This window comes from Camponotus vicinus, unplaced genomic scaffold (assembly GCF_025532165.1).
Source record: "Camponotus vicinus isolate PSW18456_S1 unplaced genomic scaffold, iyCamVici1.0 SCAF_4, whole genome shotgun sequence".
NCBI classification, from domain to species: Eukaryota; Metazoa; Arthropoda; class Insecta; order Hymenoptera; family Formicidae; genus Camponotus; species Camponotus vicinus.
The window spans coordinates 4,412,214-4,427,559 of record NW_028141976.1 but is presented as its reverse complement, the minus strand read 5'-3'; the positions used below and the strand labels follow the sequence as shown (position 1 = coordinate 4,427,559).

General features: G+C 28.8%; 2 long non-coding RNA genes across 2 annotated transcripts; both read left to right on the top strand.

Annotated features, from left to right (window-relative positions):
* The first annotated feature begins 5,053 nt into the window (after positions 1-5,053).
* Positions 5,054-6,523, top strand: LOC145971327 (uncharacterized). Its single transcript, XR_014438848.1, has 3 exons — positions 5,054-5,566; positions 5,992-6,061; positions 6,358-6,523. It is a non-coding gene; the product is annotated as an uncharacterized LOC145971327 (long non-coding RNA).
* A 6,520-nt stretch (positions 6,524-13,043) lies between these two features.
* Positions 13,044-14,513, top strand: LOC145971328 (uncharacterized). Its single transcript, XR_014438849.1, has 3 exons — positions 13,044-13,556; positions 13,982-14,051; positions 14,348-14,513. It is a non-coding gene; the product is annotated as an uncharacterized LOC145971328 (long non-coding RNA).
* Positions 14,514-15,346: the final 833 nt, after the last annotated feature.

The window sequence follows — 15,346 nt, the reverse complement described above, 5'->3', positions numbered from 1 at the left end:
TGTTATTAAATATTTGAATAAATCGAATATATTATCTTTAATAGTCTGCGCTTTAGTCTTTAATAGTAATGCAAATATTTTTTTTACTATTTAAAAGACGATCGATAATTTTAATAATGACTGTTTTAATTGCAATTATTTACATTATATAAACTTTATTAAACTGTAATTATTATATCGATTTTTAGGGGGATTTTGATAAAATCATTCGTTATTTTCTATTAAACATGGCGATAATGCAATTTTTTAATTATATATTAATTATATTTTAATTATATTTAGAATTGTAAAGTTTTAAGATTTATTTTATTTTATTTAACTAATCATACGCGAAATACAATATGTATTTTCAATATGTATTTTCTCAATCACGACATTTATATAAAATTGTGTATTAATCGCAAACGAATATTGTCGATTTATTTATTCGTCGTGTTTTCTCGCAAATTTTAAATCGTGATTTATTTTGTCTTAAATTTATTAAATTATTTAATTTAATCTTTGATTTACATCGAAGCTTGCTCTATCTTTATGCGTTTTGAATATTTCTTTTAGATAGTCTGCACAAAATGCACCAATAATTCAAATATTTTCTTTGACAATCGAAGAAACGATCAATTTTATTAATGACTTTTTTTGATCATGATTATTTACGTTTATACGTTATTTATATAAAACTAATTAAATTTTATTATTGTATGTGATTATTAATAATAAATATCGCGTAATTAATCATCACTAATCAGTCTAGTCTGGTCTATGTAAAAATTCTTAATAAATTTTATATTAGACGTATACTTTGAACACTTTCGTGTAATAAATTTTATTTTGTATTAAGTTTCAAATTATATTTTATATTAAATTTGTATTATATTTTGTCATATATTTTGTAATACATATATTTGTAATGTAAGTATTTTTATGTTAATTAATAATTTAATATGTTTATGTTAGTATGTTAGTAGGTTTATGTTAATATTTTTTATGTTAGTTAATAATTTAATATTTTGTAATGTGTTTTTTATGTAATTGCAAATTAATTGTAATTTACGTTGTATATATTATAATTATGTAATATATATTTTATATATGTATTATATTTTCTGTTTGGAAACTCTGTATTAAAAGAAAATTAAAATTAAATTAAAATTAAATTAAAATAAAAAAATAAAAAAAATTTTTCCTCCTCGATGTATCTCTACCTTAACGAAGGCATTTGCCGGGTGAGGAGGTTTGCGTACTCTCGTGAACCTGAGACCTATGCCGGCGGTAATGTACGCCGATATTCATATAGATTATTCTTATACATATTTAAGATCATTTTAAATATATTTTATTATATCATTTTAAATATATTCTTAGATTGCGTTTTAAGATTTCGTTCAGTTATTAAAATAGTTGTACAACATTTTCCAACTTATTGAAGATGGTCTTAATTATAAGAGTGAATTATGAATATCGGCCGTAGTTACCGGTAGGGTCATCCAAGCCGGACAGGTCGAAGGGGAAGAGTCAGACTAAGAGAGATACACAAAAATACATATATATTATATATAATATTTTTAAATAAATCAGAAATAAAAGAAATAGCAATTGAGAGAGTAGAAAAAAGTTTTTGTGTGATTTGAACACTTTTTAAGCATTCCTGACTATAAATGGCTAAAAGATAAAAATCATCACGATAAACATCATAAGAAGGAAGAAACGCGACAAGTGCCTATGGTCTTGAGAATGCAACAATCCATAACAATCTAAAGATTCAAAGAAGAGAATGCGTTGGATAAAAATGCACAGTAAGAACGAAAAAACAGCTTGCAATTATATACGATCCGTTAATAATAATATTTTATAATTATGTTACATTTTATAATTTAGTAATATTTTTCTATTATAGAAACTATAGTAAAATATTATAAAACATGTTTGCTATATAGAGTGAAACTTTCGAAAACAAATCTTATATAAAGGAAAAAGCATTTGAGATATTTTGCAATGTCTGTATTTTTGGAGCATTTTTGGAGCATTTTTGGAGCATTTTTGGATCTTTATACACTGATACCTCAGAAGAATCATTTTGACAAATTCTATATATGCATTACTAATTAAAATCTAATTATTTAAAAAAATTGATGAACATCAAAGCTCAATTTACGGCTAAATATTGTTAGTAATTGATACTATATAATACAGTACTTAAAATTATTTTAATATATAATTCTCTCTTCCTCTCTCTCTCTCTCTCTCACCCTTAAAAAAATTCATTTTAATCTTTTATCTTATATAATAATTAAGACATATATTATACACAGAAAAAAATTATTAATCAAAAATTATTAACTTGACTAAATGCATTTATTTCGTTATCGTTTCTTTAGCCCGACAGTGAAATCGCATGATCGAGTAATTAACAAAAAGATTCGTGATACATCAATCGTATAATAAATTAATAATTTAAAATACTTCTCTACATTAGTTTAATATATCGCGTAGATATATATGTCATAATATATAAAATATTTTTGCAACAAATTAATAATAATACCGCGTTCGATCTTTGCAACATATAATGCATTGATATTTAAAAGTGTTATGGTTCTTATCATTCGCGCAATGATATTTGAGCAGAAAAATGACGCGAGAAGCTCCGTCAAATTCCTTTTCTAAACGCGATTGATTTGATAAGTACATTGAAAAATAGTACATTGAAAAATAATTTGATATGGTTAACACTTAATTTCATATATGTTAAATAATACGTAAAATTACGTCGCGACGATAGATCTCAAAATGCATATTTCACGATGTATACAATTTAATCGAGAATCGATTAAGTGATACAAATCCAAAATATCAAATAATCATTTCGATTATTGCGATCTTTACGGGCAATAATTATTATTTTAATACTTAAAGTCAAATATATTTCATCCGTGTTACTTTATCATTTTACTTGACAATCTAAACATAATTTGGATTATCAGGGAACACGAAATAAAACAATCGAATTATAAATGCAAATAATTATAATAACGAAAGACTTCATGACGAGTAGTTTAATAAATAATCAATTAATCTTAATCAATAAATTAAAATACTTCTATAATTTAATATTCCGCGCACGAATATTTTATATTATAGAAAATATTTCGGCAACGAGAGAATTATCAATAACACCGTGTTCGACCTTGATAAACAGTATCGCGCTATTGTTAATACGTTACACGGCTTTATTATCATTCGCACAGGAACCTTGAGCAATAAAGTAGTGACGTTTCATATATTATCAAATTCTTTCGTTACATAGTCGACCCTGGCGATATAAACAGTACCGCGGTAATGTTCTTGACTTACAATCATTCGCTCAGTGGCTCTTGAGCAGTGAAGTAGTGATGTGAGACGGTTCATATATTATCAAATTCTTTCTCTAAACACAATTGCAAGTGCAACGAGGAACTTTTCGTGAATAAGTGTAAGTGCAACGAGGATTAAAGTGCCACGAGAAAAGAGCGAAGGAAGCAAAAGAAAAAAGAAGGTTTGGAAGTGGATGGATCAATAAGATATGATGTAAGTCATTAATATAAATTATTTATCACATTCATTATTTATTATATTGTTGCGTCCCCGCGTCCCGTCCCGCTGAATGTATTCGTCACCCGTTGAATTCTTTCGAAGAAGATCGTTTTCGCGCGCGTTGTCAAGATATTGTTATAACAACGACTGTCAGAGAGTCTAAGCCCAGCTGTCAAGTTGTGCGGACGTGCGTCTATTTGTGATCCGTTTTACGATTATTCTGAATTCTTGTATGTTACTCGTGGTTTATTAAAGTTCTTGTGTACCTTATATATAAACCGCGTTATTATTTACTGCGCGATCGTCAGCGTGTGCCGATCGATTGTGTCGCGCGTGTTCGATATATATCGTTCCGCGGACGCAACAATATATAAATTATTTATCAATAGTATATAAATAGTATTTAAAATATATTTCTCGTTTGGTTTTATTTCTTTAATTGTGATTCAATAGTAATTTTAAATTGTAACGCAGAAAAAATAGAAAAAAATAGAAATTTTTTGATTTATCATATTTTTAAAAGTTTATATCTAAGAAATATAAATTATTTTGTAATTACGATTTATAACATTAAAATATATCTATTTAAAAATAAAAATTAATTGCGCGCAATAATTAGTTTTAAAATCAATTATTTTGAACATTGTTTTATATAATAGATTTTCTCTTATCTTTTATATTTTTATTTATCGTTTATATTTGCAAATTAAAATTCAAATAGTATATTACAAAATAAATTATATATTATATTATATATAAAATTATATATGATATAACCCTCCCATGGGGTACACCTTGTCGCGGTGGGAGGGCTTAGTACTTGGATGGTGCCTTGAGGTTTATCTTAAATTTTTCTATTTATGATAAATCTTAAGGTGCCTGAATGGGAAGCTAAGTACCCTTTCGCGTCATCGGTGCCGTCAACGTGCCGCGGACGGCAAGCGCTTCGTCAACGCGTCGCGTTTTCGCGTTGTAGTAGGTATCTCGCGTCGTCGCGTTTTCGCGGAACTTTTGGACTTTTTCATATAAAAATCCCAATTTCATTTATTGTCACGAGTCTCTACTTCCGATGCCAATTAACTGGGATGTTTCACCGAGTTTGCACACGTTGCTATGCAACGTACACTCGCGCCTTGTGCATCGCGGCACTTGGTGATGCCGGCCGCGCAGAACGTATGTCCAGTACAAAATGTACATGGGCGCGCGGGTTCGAGCTTCGCGCTCGATCGGCTTAGTGATGGTCACGCTCTACTTCGTCAAGTGATTCGGCCCGAATTGTCTAGGACTCGATCGATTGTTCGGAATGGTCGTTAATGGGTCCCTTCTCTTTGCTCGTCTACAGCCACACGCCCAGCGTGTGTTAACCCTGTCGAGGAGTCGAGTGGATTCCCCTAGGCACGATTTTCGCTCGGTAAAAGGGGTTGCCTCCCCATTTTCTAAATTGCTGAATGTTAGCATTTAAAAAATGTGGGTATCCTCTTCTTTTACCGTCTACCAGCCTTGTGTACTGCGCTAGTGATATAGCATCCGTGCGGGTCACCTGAAATCGTGCTTAGCGGGTCCAGGTTCGATACGAGATAGGATAATTATGCGCGAAAAAGAGCTGGTGAACTTCATTTTCCTCTATTTCCGTCAATCGTTTCGTCTTCTTTCCGGTTTGGGCCTAGTCCTTGCTCGTTGTATCGTTGCATTCCCGACCTGTTGACTCGAAGCTGAATCTCGTAAGTGAAATGGGATTTTCGCTCGTACCGAAACCGGGAGTGCCGTTCAAAGTATATACATATTAAGTATATACATCGCGCGATCAAATATAAAATTTTTAATCGCATCGAAATAGTGCGGACACCGTTAAGTATCGCGCGTAAAATAGCGAAAATAGCGATATAAAAATATCGCTCGTGAGTGCGGGAGTGCCGTTGAAAGTATCGCGCGTTAACAACATCAGAGAAGGAGGAGGCCTGGGAGAAACATCAGGCACCGGTAAAGCAATTCTATGGTAAATAAATTATCGCTTATATATAATTTATTAATTGCGTACGCGAGATTTAAAGTAAGTAATTAATCGCGTAATTTAACTTTTTATTTACATGACTTAAACAAGAGAAAAAGTGAGAAATTTTTACATGAAAACTGTAATCTAAAAGTTTTTACTTTCGAATAGCTTTTAATAGAATTATTAAATCATTAAACTTATTAAAAAGAATTATAATTTATTAATAGAATTATAATTATAAACTTATTAATAGAAATATTAAATTATTAGTTAAATCTTTAGTAGAATCTTTTTCAAAATTTATAAAATTGTTTATCTGCTTATTGTTATATGAGTCGGATATAAAATTAAATGCATATAATAATAATTTTTTGAAATGTTAATTTTTTGACCGTGACTACAATTGGAATCTTCTTTGTATGTTACAGATCAATGAACTATTGTGAGAGGAGGAGGAGGCCTGGGAGAGGCATCTTGCATCGGCGGAGCAACCTGATGGTGAGTATCTATTATTTGTATATCAATTGTTATAAATTGTTATAAACGAACAATAATCCGATCTTATTATTTAAATGAATTAAAGAAAAACTTAGAGAGAGAATGATTTTTATAAAAATTATATAAAAGTTTTTATTTAAAAACAGTTTCAAAATTTATAAAATTTTTCCAGACGTGTTTATCTCTGCTTATTATTTTACACATCGGATATAAAATTCCTTACAATAAAATTTTTTTTAAATATTGATTGCATTTTGAGCATTATTATAAATGAATTTTATATTTGTATGTTATAGACAACGTAGCTTCGATAACTCCGCTGTTGCGCATCAGTGCCGGTGAGTGAGAAAAACTTTTATTTAACTTTAAGGTAACGGATTTGTAGAGATTGTAGATGTAGATGTAGATATAGATTGTAGATTGTAGAATGTAGATTGTAGATAAATCCGTTGCCTTAAAATGGATGAGCTAGGATAGATTAAATTAAATAACTTTTAATAAGTTCTTTCGAGATGCTTTGCATCTATTGCAAAAATATATTGAAGTATTAATTAAAAAAAGAAGATCAAGAAAAGTTTTTTTATAAAGATGTTGTCTAATTTATTAAATAAAAAACACGCATTAATAATTCTATCAATTTTATCAATTTCTGATGCTACTTTATTTTTATACGCACATTTAACTTATTCTAATTTCTTAGCTCATCCATCGTAGAATTTGTTTGTAGAATTTGTAGAATTTGTTTTATTAGTTTTAAACTTTACTTTAACTTAATATAAAGCCAAATGATTAATTCATTAAATAGCTTGTAACATGATAATAAATAACTTACCATATAGCCGTGTTAGCAATTTCATATAATATATAGAAATTTGTTATTGAAATTTTTTGGCTTTATTTTAGTCAAAATAAAGTTATATTTAAATATACGAACGATCGTAAAATCGAACGATCGTTACGATGAGCGTGAAACATTTACGCTATTACGGTAATTAACCGGCAAAAGAAGGAGTTTTTATCTTCTTTTTCGATCTCTGATTAGAGATCGAGCGAGAAAGTGGTCAGGATCAACGAAAGGTAGGGTCAACTGGCCTGAAGAAAAGCTCGCACGCGGTTAGGGAATGTAATTAGGGTATTGATTAAAATATATATGATTAGAGATAGGTTCCCCAAATCTCGAATAATTTTCGTTAATCAGGAAGTAGGGTTGTTAGGATTCATAGGGTTGTTAAGATCATAGGGTTGTTAGGACTTATAAGGTTGTTAAGATCATTATTTCTTTCAATTCTTTTAATATTCCAATAATCCTAGGTATAAATTAAAATTATTTTAAAAAATTAAATTGAATTTATTTTTAAAAATGTTGTAAAAATAAATATAACATGTTAAAAATAAAAATAAAAATGTTTTAAAAATAAAATTATTTAAATTTTCAAAATTTTCAGGAATATTAAAGAAATTGCATAATTATTAATGTTTAAGAAATATCTTAACATGTTATATTTTATTTTAAAAATATATTAAAAATATATGTGTATTAAGTTAAATAATATTAAATCCAAATGTTACTGCTGTCAATATCAAATTATTTATGTTATTAAACATTTGAATAAATTGAATATATTTATTTGATATTGACAGCATCATAAACTTGTAAATAGTTATAATTGTATCTTAAATATAATTTAATATTGATATTATCATTATGAAATACAATACAATTGTAAGATGTTTTAAAAATAAAAATGTTTTAAAAATGAAATTTAAATTATTAAAATTATTTTCAGAAATATTAAAGAAATTGCATAATTATTAATGTTTATATCTTAACATGTTATATTTTATTTCAAGAATTAAAAATATATGCGTATTAAGTTTAATAATATTAAATCCAAATGTGTTAATGCTATCTCAATATCAAATTATTTATGTTATTAAATATTTGAATAAATCGAATATATTATCTTTAATAGTCTGCGCTTTAGTCTTTAATAGTAATGCAAATATTTTTTTTACTATTTAAAAGACGATCGATAATTTTAATAATGACTGTTTTAATTGCAATTATTTACATTATATAAACTTTATTAAACTGTAATTATTATATCGATTTTTAGGGAGATTTTGATAAAATCATTCGTTATTTTCTATTAAACATGGCGATAATGCAATTTTTTAATTATATATTAATTATATTTTAATTGTATTTAGAATTGTAAAGTTTTAAGATTTATTTTATTTTATTTAACTAATCATACGCGAAATACAATATGTATTTTCAATATGTATTTTCTCAATCACGACATTTATATAAAATTGTGTATTAATCGCAAACGAATATTGTCGATTTATTTATTCGTCGTGTTTTCTCGCAAATTTTAAATCGTGATTTATTTTGTCTTAAATTTATTAAATTATTTAATTTAATCTTTGATTTACATCGAAGCTTGCTCTATCTTTATGCGTTTTGAATATTTCTTTTAGATAGTCTGCACAAAATGCACCAATAATTCAAATATTTTCTTTGACAATCGAAGAAACGATCAATTTTATTAATGACTTTTTTTGATCATGATTATTTACGTTTATACGTTATTTATATAAAACTAATTAAATTTTATTATTGTATGTGATTATTAATAATAAATATCGCGTAATTAATCATCACTAATCAGTCTAGTCTGGTCTATGTAAAAATTCTTAATAAATTTTATATTAGACGTATACTTTGAACACTTTCGTGTAATAAATTTTATTTTGTATTAAGTTTCAAATTATATTTTATATTAAATTTGTATTATATTTTGTCATATATTTTGTAATACATATATTTGTAATGTAAGTATTTTTATGTTAATTAATAATTTAATATGTTTATGTTAGTATGTTAGTAGGTTTATGTTAATATTTTTTATGTTAGTTAATAATTTAATATTTTGTAATGTGTTTTTTATGTAATTGCAAATTAATTGTAATTTACGTTGTATATATTATAATTATGTAATATATATTTTATATATGTATTATATTTTCTGTTTGGAAACTCTGTATTAAAAGAAAATTAAAATTAAATTAAAATTAAATTAAAATAAAAAAATAAAAAAAATTTTTCCTCCTCGATGTATCTCTACCTTAACGAAGGCATTTGCCGGGTGAGGAGGTTTGCGTACTCTCGTGAACCTGAGACCTATGCCGGCGGTAATGTACGCCGATATTCATATAGATTATTCTTATACATATTTAAGATCATTTTAAATATATTTTATTATATCATTTTAAATATATTCTTAGATTGCGTTTTAAGATTTCGTTCAGTTATTAAAATAGTTGTACAACATTTTCCAACTTATTGAAGATGGTCTTAATTATAAGAGTGAATTATGAATATCGGCCGTAGTTACCGGTAGGGTCATCCAAGCCGGACAGGTCGAAGGGGAAGAGTCAGACTAAGAGAGATACACAAAAATACATATATATTATATATAATATTTTTAAATAAATCAGAAATAAAAGAAATAGCAATTGAGAGAGTAGAAAAAAGTTTTTGTGTGATTTGAACACTTTTTAAGCATTCCTGACTATAAATGGCTAAAAGATAAAAATCATCACGATAAACATCATAAGAAGGAAGAAACGCGACAAGTGCCTATGGTCTTGAGAATGCAACAATCCATAACAATCTAAAGATTCAAAGAAGAGAATGCGTTGGATAAAAATGCACAGTAAGAACGAAAAAACAGCTTGCAATTATATACGATCCGTTAATAATAATATTTTATAATTATGTTACATTTTATAATTTAGTAATATTTTTCTATTATAGAAACTATAGTAAAATATTATAAAACATGTTTGCTATATAGAGTGAAACTTTCGAAAACAAATCTTATATAAAGGAAAAAGCATTTGAGATATTTTGCAATGTCTGTATTTTTGGAGCATTTTTGGAGCATTTTTGGAGCATTTTTGGATCTTTATACACTGATACCTCAGAAGAATCATTTTGACAAATTCTATATATACATTACTAATTAAAATCTAATTATTTAAAAAAATTGATGAACATCAAAGCTCAATTTACGGCTAAATATTGTTAGTAATTGATACTATATAATACAGTACTTAAAATTATTTTAATATATAATTCTCTCTTCCTCTCTCTCTCTCTCTCTCACCCTTAAAAAAATTCATTTTAATCTTTTATCTTATATAATAATTAAGACATATATTATACACAGAAAAAAATTATTAATCAAAAATTATTAACTTGACTAAATGCATTTATTTCGTTATCGTTTCTTTAGCCCGACAGTGAAATCGCATGATCGAGTAATTAACAAAAAGATTCGTGATACATCAATCGTATAATAAATTAATAATTTAAAATACTTCTCTACATTAGTTTAATATATCGCGTAGATATATATGTCATAATATATAAAATATTTTTGCAACAAATTAATAATAATACCGCGTTCGATCTTTGCAACATATAATGCATTGATATTTAAAAGTGTTATGGTTCTTATCATTCGCGCAATGATATTTGAGCAGAAAAATGACGCGAGAAGCTCCGTCAAATTCCTTTTCTAAACGCGATTGATTTGATAAGTACATTGAAAAATAGTACATTGAAAAATAATTTGATATGGTTAACACTTAATTTCATATATGTTAAATAATACGTAAAATTACGTCGCGACGATAGATCTCAAAATGCATATTTCACGATGTATACAATTTAATCGAGAATCGATTAAGTGATACAAATCCAAAATATCAAATAATCATTTCGATTATTGCGATCTTTACGGGCAATAATTATTATTTTAATACTTAAAGTCAAATATATTTCATCCGTGTTACTTTATCATTTTACTTGACAATCTAAACATAATTTGGATTATCAGGGAACACGAAATAAAACAATCGAATTATAAATGCAAATAATTATAATAACGAAAGACTTCATGACGAGTAGTTTAATAAATAATCAATTAATCTTAATCAATAAATTAAAATACTTCTATAATTTAATATTCCGCGCACGAATATTTTATATTATAGAAAATATTTCGGCAACGAGAGAATTATCAATAACACCGTGTTCGACCTTGATAAACAGTATCGCGCTATTGTTAATACGTTACACGGCTTTATTATCATTCGCACAGGAACCTTGAGCAATAAAGTAGTGACGTTTCATATATTATCAAATTCTTTCGTTACATAGTCGACCCTGGCGATATAAACAGTACCGCGGTAATGTTCTTGACTTACAATCATTCGCTCAGTGGCTCTTGAGCAGTGAAGTAGTGATGTGAGACGGTTCATATATTATCAAATTCTTTCTCTAAACACAATTGCAAGTGCAACGAGGAACTTTTCGTGAATAAGTGTAAGTGCAACGAGGATTAAAGTGCCACGAGAAAAGAGCGAAGGAAGCAAAAGAAAAAAGAAGGTTTGGAAGTGGATGGATCAATAAGATATGATGTAAGTCATTAATATAAATTATTTATCACATTCATTATTTATTATATTGTTGCGTCCCCGCGTCCCGTCCCGCTGAATGTATTCGTCACCCGTTGAATTCTTTCGAAGAAGATCGTTTTCGCGCGCGTTGTCAAGATATTGTTATAACAACGACTGTCAGAGAGTCTAAGCCCAGCTGTCAAGTTGTGCGGACGTGCGTCTATTTGTGATCCGTTTTACGATTATTCTGAATTCTTGTATGTTACTCGTGGTTTATTAAAGTTCTTGTGTACCTTATATATAAACCGCGTTATTATTTACTGCGCGATCGTCAGCGTGTGCCGATCGATTGTGTCGCGCGTGTTCGATATATATCGTTCCGCGGACGCAACAATATATAAATTATTTATCAATAGTATATAAATAGTATTTAAAATATATTTCTCGTTTGGTTTTATTTCTTTAATTGTGATTCAATAGTAATTTTAAATTGTAACGCAGAAAAAATAGAAAAAAATAGAAATTTTTTGATTTATCATATTTTTAAAAGTTTATATCTAAGAAATATAAATTATTTTGTAATTACGATTTATAACATTAAAATATATCTATTTAAAAATAAAAATTAATTGCGCGCAATAATTAGTTTTAAAATCAATTATTTTGAACATTGTTTTATATAATAGATTTTCTCTTATCTTTTATATTTTTATTTATCGTTTATATTTGCAAATTAAAATTCAAATAGTATATTACAAAATAAATTATATATTATATTATATATAAAATTATATATGATATAACCCTCCCATGGGGTACACCTTGTCGCGGTGGGAGGGCTTAGTACTTGGATGGTGCCTTGAGGTTTATCTTAAATTTTTCTATTTATGATAAATCTTAAGGTGCCTGAATGGGAAGCTAAGTACCCTTTCGCGTCATCGGTGCCGTCAACGTGCCGCGGACGGCAAGCGCTTCGTCAACGCGTCGCGTTTTCGCGTTGTAGTAGGTATCTCGCGTCGTCGCGTTTTCGCGGAACTTTTGGACTTTTTCATATAAAAATCCCAATTTCATTTATTGTCACGAGTCTCTACTTCCGATGCCAATTAACTGGGATGTTTCACCGAGTTTGCACACGTTGCTATGCAACGTACACTCGCGCCTTGTGCATCGCGGCACTTGGTGATGCCGGCCGCGCAGAACGTATGTCCAGTACAAAATGTACATGGGCGCGCGGGTTCGAGCTTCGCGCTCGATCGGCTTAGTGATGGTCACGCTCTACTTCGTCAAGTGATTCGGCCCGAATTGTCTAGGACTCGATCGATTGTTCGGAATGGTCGTTAATGGGTCCCTTCTCTTTGCTCGTCTACAGCCACACGCCCAGCGTGTGTTAACCCTGTCGAGGAGTCGAGTGGATTCCCCTAGGCACGATTTTCGCTCGGTAAAAGGGGTTGCCTCCCCATTTTCTAAATTGCTGAATGTTAGCATTTAAAAAATGTGGGTATCCTCTTCTTTTACCGTCTACCAGCCTTGTGTACTGCGCTAGTGATATAGCATCCGTGCGGGTCACCTGAAATCGTGCTTAGCGGGTCCAGGTTCGATACGAGATAGGATAATTATGCGCGAAAAAGAGCTGGTGAACTTCATTTTCCTCTATTTCCGTCAATCGTTTCGTCTTCTTTCCGGTTTGGGCCTAGTCCTTGCTCGTTGTATCGTTGCATTCCCGACCTGTTGACTCGAAGCTGAATCTCGTAAGTGAAATGGGATTTTCGCTCGTACCGAAACCGGGAGTGCCGTTCAAAGTATATACATATTAAGTATATACATCGCGCGATCAAATATAAAATTTTTAATCGCATCGAAATAGTGCGGACACCGTTAAGTATCGCGCGTAAAATAGCGAAAATAGCGATATAAAAATATCGCTCGTGAGTGCGGGAGTGCCGTTGAAAGTATCGCGCGTTAACAACATCAGAGAAGGAGGAGGCCTGGGAGAAACATCAGGCACCGGTAAAGCAATTCTATGGTAAATAAATTATCGCTTATATATAATTTATTAATTGCGTACGCGAGATTTAAAGTAAGTAATTAATCGCGTAATTTAACTTTTTATTTACATGACTTAAACAAGAGAAAAAGTGAGAAATTTTTACATGAAAACTGTAATCTAAAAGTTTTTACTTTCGAATAGCTTTTAATAGAATTATTAAATCATTAAACTTATTAAAAAGAATTATAATTTATTAATAGAATTATAATTATAAACTTATTAATAGAAATATTAAATTATTAGTTAAATCTTTAGTAGAATCTTTTTCAAAATTTATAAAATTGTTTATCTGCTTATTGTTATATGAGTCGGATATAAAATTAAATGCATATAATAATAATTTTTTGAAATGTTAATTTTTTGACCGTGACTACAATTGGAATCTTCTTTGTATGTTACAGATCAATGAACTATTGTGAGAGGAGGAGGAGGCCTGGGAGAGGCATCTTGCATCGGCGGAGCAACCTGATGGTGAGTATCTATTATTTGTATATCAATTGTTATAAATTGTTATAAACGAACAATAATCCGATCTTATTATTTAAATGAATTAAAGAAAAACTTAGAGAGAGAATGATTTTTATAAAAATTATATAAAAGTTTTTATTTAAAAACAGTTTCAAAATTTATAAAATTTTTCCAGACGTGTTTATCTCTGCTTATTATTTTACACATCGGATATAAAATTCCTTACAATAAAATTTTTTTTAAATATTGATTGCATTTTGAGCATTATTATAAATGAATTTTATATTTGTATGTTATAGACAACGTAGCTTCGATAACTCCGCTGTTGCGCATCAGTGCCGGTGAGTGAGAAAAACTTTTATTTAACTTTAAGGTAACGGATTTGTAGAGATTGTAGATGTAGATGTAGATATAGATTGTAGATTGTAGAATGTAGATTGTAGATAAATCCGTTGCCTTAAAATGGATGAGCTAGGATAGATTAAATTAAATAACTTTTAATAAGTTCTTTCGAGATGCTTTGCATCTATTGCAAAAATATATTGAAGTATTAATTAAAAAAAGAAGATCAAGAAAAGTTTTTTTATAAAGATGTTGTCTAATTTATTAAATAAAAAACACGCATTAATAATTCTATCAATTTTATCAATTTCTGATGCTACTTTATTTTTATACGCGCATTTAACTTATTCTAATTTCTTAGCTCATCCATCGTAGAATTTGTTTGTAGAATTTGTAGAATTTGTTTTATTAGTTTTAAACTTTACTTTAACTTAATATAAAGCCAAATGATTAATTCATTAAATAACTTGTAACATGATAATAAATAACTTACCATATAGCCGTGTTAGCAATTTCATATAATATATAGAAATTTGTTATTGAAATTTTTTGGCTTTATTTTAGTCAAAATAAAGTTATATTTAAATATACGAACGATCGTAAAATCGAACGATCGTTACGATGAGCGTGAAACATTTACGCTATTACGGTAATTAACCGGCAAAAGAAGGAGTTTTTATCTTCTTTTTCGATCTCTGATTAGAGATCGAGCGAGAAAGTGGTCAGGATCAACGAAAGGTAGGGTCAACTGGCCTGAAGAAAAGCTCGCACGCGGTTAGGGAATGTAATTAGGGTATTGATTAAAATATATATGATTAGAGATAGGTTCCCCAAATCTCGAATAATTTTCGTTAATCAGGAAGTAGGGTTGTTAGGATTCATAGGGTTGTTAAGATCATAGGGTTGTTAGGACTTATAAGGTTGTTAAGATCATTATTTCTTTCAATTCTTTTAAT